Source organism: Mus pahari, chromosome 18 (assembly GCF_900095145.1).
Source record: "Mus pahari chromosome 18, PAHARI_EIJ_v1.1, whole genome shotgun sequence".
Classification (NCBI taxonomy): domain Eukaryota; kingdom Metazoa; phylum Chordata; class Mammalia; order Rodentia; family Muridae; genus Mus; species Mus pahari.
The window spans coordinates 35,839,197-35,845,715 of NC_034607.1; the positions used below are offsets into that span (position 1 = coordinate 35,839,197).

Below are 6,519 nucleotides of genomic sequence, written 5' to 3' on the forward strand. Positions count from 1 at the left end.
AATAATAATAATAATAATAATAAAATATTTTTAAAAAGAAATGTAAATAAATAAAATAATAATAAAAAAAAAAAGAGTTGAGCACTGAGTAATGACACACAGCCCCCTAGTGTGTCCCTCACTTTTACACTTCTAAGGACAGATGTGGATTACACCATACTTTGGGTAAGGCAATTGTAACATCTGGCTTAGAAAAAGACCTTGTCATAAAAGACGCAGAATAACTTAGTAACCTTATATTATCCTAAACTGTCCTTGTAAAGTTGTCTTCAGTTTTCATTGTGCTAAAATACATTTTTCATAAAGTTTTATCACCTTAGTCTTTTTGAAATATAGTGTTTATGACATTAAACATATTCCCATTCTTCCCAGCCTTCATCGCCATCTATCTCCATATTTTTTTTATTGCCCCCAAATGGGGCTCTGCACCACTATTCACCAACTTCCCACACCTTCCTCATGTCATCCCTTGAAACCACTATGCTCCTTTCTAAGAATTTGGCTACTCTATCTAATATTGAGGGATTCATAACACAGCATTTGTCCTTTTGACTTATTTCCCCTGGTATCATGGTTTGCCTATGATGTAGCAGGCATCAGAATTCCCTTACTTCACAGCAGTCAGCTTTGTAAAGTTGGAAAAGTATGACTGCCTCATCTATGTGTGTGATATCTGACTGGCCCATACATCCTTCCATGATCACATAGGTTGGTTCTCTTGTTTGACTACTATGAATATTGCCAGTGCGTGTGTTAGTACGTCAGCTTAGTTTCAGTTAAGAGCTTAGTTTCAGTTCTTTTGGCATATGCTCAGAAATAGATGTGTTAAACCTTATTAAAATTCTATTTGGAGTACATTAAGGAACTACAGATTGTTCTCCATTGTGGTCACGTCTTTTCCATTCCAACCATCACAAGGTTTTCTGTTGCATGTACTTTAAAAAACAAACAACTAATAGCCACACTAAATAGGCATGACATGGTATCTCATTATAAATGTGATTTTCATGTCTATATTCATAAGTAATGTTGAATAGTCTATATACTATATAATAATTTGTATTTGTTTACCAAGCAAAATGCCCATTCATGTCCTTTGTCCCTTTTAAAATCAGAATGTTTGAGCTGGGAGGTTTCTCTCTATAGTCTGTATATGAAGTTCTTATGAGATATAAAATTTGGAAACGTTTCGACTTCTGTGGATTGCCTTTTTCTTCTGTTGAGAGTGCCTTTTGATCCCTGAAGTGTTGAAATTCTGAGGGAGCCCAGTTCATATATTTTGTTGCCTATGGTTTTTATATTCTAGCCAAGAAATTCTTGCCAAATTCAATGCTTTTCCCGAAGTACTTTATTACTTGTGTTTGTGACTTTAACTCGTTTGAGGTAGTTTTTGCACTTGGGTCTTTTGAGTACTGCTGTCTAATTGGCCACCTATCATCTGGTGAAGAGACTTTCATTGATTTACTGCATGCTCTCAGAATCTGCTGGAAAGCACTGGACTGTACACATGAAGGTGCCTGCCGGATTTTTGTTCTGTTGCATCAGTCTGTGTCTCTGTCTCTCTCTCCCACACTATCTTGCTTGCTAACCTTTATAAGCTCTCGTTGGTTGTTTAAAACAAGGTCTTTCTACATAGCCCTGGCTATCCTAAAACTCACTGTGTAGACAAGGCTGGCCCTGAACTAACAGAGATCCACCTGGCTCTGCCTCCTGACTGCTGGGATGAAAGGCACGCCCTACCACACCTGGCTTTTACGTGTTTTGAAATTGGATATTATAATAGCATCCACTCTGTTCATCCTTCTCAATATTGTTTTGGCTGTTTGAGGTCCTTTGTGATTAAAGAACAATGTATTTGGGGAAGAATTTTTTTCTTGCTACAAAGAAATTGAATTTTTATAGGAATTGCCTTGGATGGAATGACTTTGGCCAGTGTGATATTTTCGTAACAGTGAACCTTCCAATCCACAAACTTAATATGGTCTTCCATTTATGTCCATTTTCAAACTCTTGTTAATTGACTAAATTTGCTCATTGACTACTTTATATGTGCTTATGATACATTGTGTCTATTCTTATATCTATCATTCCCTCCCAAACACAGGTGACCCTTTCCCACATTCATGTCTTTTGGTTTTGTAACCATGCCTTTATGCAGTGATATGTGCATGGCCACAAGTTTGGAACTACCCACTGGAGTCCTGTGGGTTCACCTCCAAGTCCACATCTGATGACAGTTGCTATCCAGGATATGAATTTGCTGTCTCCTTGGTTGATCTTATCCTTAAATGTTTTATTTTTTTTTTAATGATGTTAAAATTAAACAGTTTGCTTAACTTCCTTTCAGATCATTTACTTTTTGTGCTTAGAGACTCAACCAATTCTCTTGCAATATTTAGAGAAATTATATTCTGAAGCTCAGTGGATAATCTCTGCCCACATCTGTGCCTCATATTTTGCTGTGCCATAAAGAAACCAGATTCAAAGCCCCAAGCCGTCAAAGTCCATTCTGTGTACTTACTCCATATTTTACAAATTTATCCCTTTACCAACCTCTGGTTCATGTTGTGTTTTACTTATATGTTATTGGGGTCATAAATAAATGGGGTAATGACCCCATAATGTACTCCTGGCCTTTGAACCTTTCCTTTAGACTATATACAAATGATTATTTAACAGAATTTATATACAGGATTTAGATCCAATAAACTGCATCTGTTCTTGTGCCCTACTTCCTATGCCAACAATGTTCTTAGGATCTTGGTGGACAAAAAGAGAAAGAGAAGAGGTGTGGTTTTCACCTAACTGTAAATTTGAACAAGGCCTGACAGTTTTCTATTACTCCTGTCATTGACAACTATAATTTTATAGCCTAGGCCAGGTAAATCTTTGAAAGCAGCGGATGAGATATCTCCCGTGCACAGAGCTAGGAAGCAGCAGCCAGGGATGTTACCATGAGCCAGAGACACCGTGCCATTTCCAGGGCTTCAGAAATGTCATTCCAGCCCTTCTTCCTTGCTATAATGTGATTTTCTTTCGAGTTTGATGTATGTAGTAAAGATAAAAATCATGCATAATATGATATTTTCCTTCTGGACTATAACTTCCAGGCGAGAGTCAATACTATTGAATGAGTGATTCAATGTAGGAATCTTGCTGAGCTAGCCTTGTGACCTTTTGAGCATGAGTTGTCATTTTGTAGGATGATTTGCTTCTGAGCAAATTGGATTTCTCAAGAACACAGTGGCTATTCCTTTCTTCTGATATAATAAAACACTTCCTTAACTTGCATGAGATAACCTTATAGATGCATACCCTAGCCTCCAGCTTCCCCTAACCCTTAACAGTTCTAAGACCTGACAATTTAAAGGCAAATTCCCCAAACTTAAAAACTACATAAGGTGATATTTTTGCATAAGACTACTTGGTCATATCCACAGAGAAATCACAGTTTTGTTGATGGATATATATAATATATATAAAATTTTAAGGGACACACACACACATATATACCCAGTCTTGGTTAGGGTTTCCATTGCTGTGAAGAGACACCATGGCCAAGGCAACTCTTACAAAGGACAACATTTAACTAAGACTAGCTTACAGGTTCAGAAGTTCAGTTTATTATCATCAAGTCAGGAAGCAGGGTAGCATCCAGGCAGACATGGCACTGGAAAAGTAGCTGAGAGTTCTACATCTTCATCCAAAAGAAGCCAGGAGCAGACTCTCTGTTCTAGGTAGCCAGGAAGGAGGGTCTCAAAGCTCACCCACAATGTGATACACTCCTCCAACAAGGCCACACCTATTCCAGCAAGGCCACACCTACTCTAACAAGGCCACACCTACTCCAAGGCCACACACCCCAATAGTACCACTCTTTGGGCCAAGCATATTCAAGCCACCACATATATTCATATATGTATATTCGTGTATACATATTCATGTATACACACACACACACACACACACACACACACTTTAGAAATGTCAGGTAATGTATATCAGACATTTTCCTCCTTAACTGACTGACACTCTGTTGCTCTTGGCTCATAGGCCTATAGGCCCTGCCCAGGCCAATGCACCTTCCAGAGAGACCCAGCCTCTGAACTACAAAACCCCGCCCCTAGAGTCTCCGCCCCAGGGCGGGGCCAAGGCTAGTGCAACCAGCTAGTTCATCCTGCTCAGCCTTAGCCAATCCTAACTCCTAGCTCCTCCCAGGTCAGTCCCCACCTCCCTATCTTCTCCAGCTTTGTGTATGACCTTTCTAAAAAATTAACTCGTCAAGTCCAATGTGTGTCATCCACATACTCCTACGTGTGAGGCCATCCACCAGAGCCTGCTTGACCTACCAGGGGCTATGTTCCCTTAAAGAAAACTGAACCTCCGTCTCCCAGAAGTCTCATCACATGGCAACGGCTTCTCGGTTGACCTTCCCCCTCTCTGATGGAATTTTGTCTGGGGTCAAGATTAATTCTGTATATTTAGATTCCCACTTGTCCCAAAACATTTGATTGGACAGGCGATTCCTCCCATACTTGTTAGCTGTGTGTGTGCTTTTCCATGAATCGGTCATCGATTTTACCGTGGGCTGATCGTGGCTTCTCTGCTCTGTGCTTTCATGTGTCTGTGTGGACAAACAACACTTAATTTCAATGGCATCGTAATAAATCTTACCCAGCAGTGAGGGCCTGAGCAGTGAATTTATTTTCAATATTCTTTGCATTTTTCACTTCCAAATAAAATTTAGAACTAACTTGCAAACTTTTATAACAAAGAAACCTGCTGGAATTACAAGTTGGAACTGTATTGAATATGCTGATCGATTTTTGGAGAGCTGCCAAACTGTATTGAATATATCGATCAATTTTTGGAGAGTTGTCTTGCATGTTTTAACTCATTAATATAGATGCTAAATCTTAAATTCATTATTCAAAGTCATGCCCCTCCACTTATTCTAGGGTTTCACTAACATGTTTAGAATTGGTGTGTTTGTCTGTGACATGGGTGTGCATGTCTGCCAGTAACTGCATTCATGTGTGCATAGGTATTACATGTAAGTGTGCCAGTATCTGCACTTGTATATGAATGTATAGATGTTGCATGCATGTCTGGCAGTACCTACATCTGTGTATATATGTATAGGTGTGTATGCATGTCTGGACGTACCTATATGCATGTATGCATGTATAGGTAGGTGTGCATGCATGTCTGGAAGTACCTATATGCATGTGTGCATGTATAGGTAGGTGTGCATGCATGTCTGGCAGTACCTGCACTCATGTGTGCTCGGTATGGAGGTCAAAGGTTGACATTAGGTATCTTCCTCTCTCACTTTCCACTTTATTTTCGGAAACAAGTTTTCTCAGAAAATTTGAAGTTCACTGATTGGCTGGACTGGCTTGTGGTGAGCCCTACTGTTTCTGCGTCCGATTACTTAGCTCATAGGTGTAAACCTATACCTGAGTTTTTTATAGAGGGACCGAGGATCCAAATTCAAGACTCCATGCTCTGCAGCAATCACTTCAAATACAGCGTCCCAGCCTTGCATTGTTACATTTTAATACAATGATTTTTTCATTAAGCATTTTTAATGTACTTATTCCTATACATATTTGAGAGTTTTTAAATAATTTTAAATCTTATTAATAATAATTATGCATATTCACAGGGCATAGTTCTTGCAGAGGACCTGAGTTCAGTTCCTAGTATCCACATTAAGTGGCTCACAATCACCCGAAATTCAAGAGCCGGGGGATTCAATGTCCTTTTCTGGTCTCCTCCAATACAGTCACACGCACACACACACCCCACGGAGATACATAGACCGTTGCAAATAATAAAAGATTTTTTAAAACATCTTTATAATCAGTACAAGTAAGAAAAACTTGTTAACTGAAAACTATAAAATGGCACTGAGATAAATTAACTAAGACATAAATAAATGAAAAGCCTTGCCCATATTTGAAGGTTAAGAAAACGTAGGACTTGTCACATGACATAGCATAGTTTTCCTATCAGAACTGCAGCTAGCTCATCCCTGGAAACTGACAAGCCGATCCTAAAACTCGTGTGTGATGGAAACCAGAAGAGGCAAAGCAACCTTGGCAAAGAACAGGATTGGAGGAATCATTTCCTCATCTTTTTTCATTTATTGGATATTTTATATTTTTATTGGATATTTCAAATGTTATCCCCTTTCCCGGTTTTCCCTCCGGAAACCCCCTATCCCATCCTCCCTCCCCTTGCTTCTATGAAGATGTTTGCCCACCCACCCCCACTTCCCTTCCCTGGCATCCCCCTACACTGGGGCATCAAGCCTTTCCAGGACCAAAGGTCTCTTCTCCCAGTGATGTCCAACAAGGCCATCCTCTGCTACACATGCAGCTGGAGCCATGGGTCCCTCCAACTCTTTGGTTGGTGGTTTAGTTCCCGGGAACTCTGGGTGGTGGGGAGGGTCTGGCTGGTTGATACCCAAGATACAATTCACAGACCACGGTGAAGCTCAAGAAGAAGGAAGAC

General features: G+C 39.8%; 1 long non-coding RNA gene across 1 annotated transcript in view; it reads left to right on the forward strand.

Annotated features, from left to right (window-relative positions):
- The window catches only part of LOC110335404, a 14,066-nt gene extending 11,442 nt beyond the window's left edge, over positions 1-2,624 (forward strand). Inside the window, exon 3 of the long non-coding RNA XR_002381166.1 lies at positions 1,479-2,624. This is a non-coding gene — a long non-coding RNA (uncharacterized LOC110335404). The remainder of the gene's footprint in view (positions 1-1,478) is intronic.
- Positions 2,625-6,519: the final 3,895 nt, after the last annotated feature.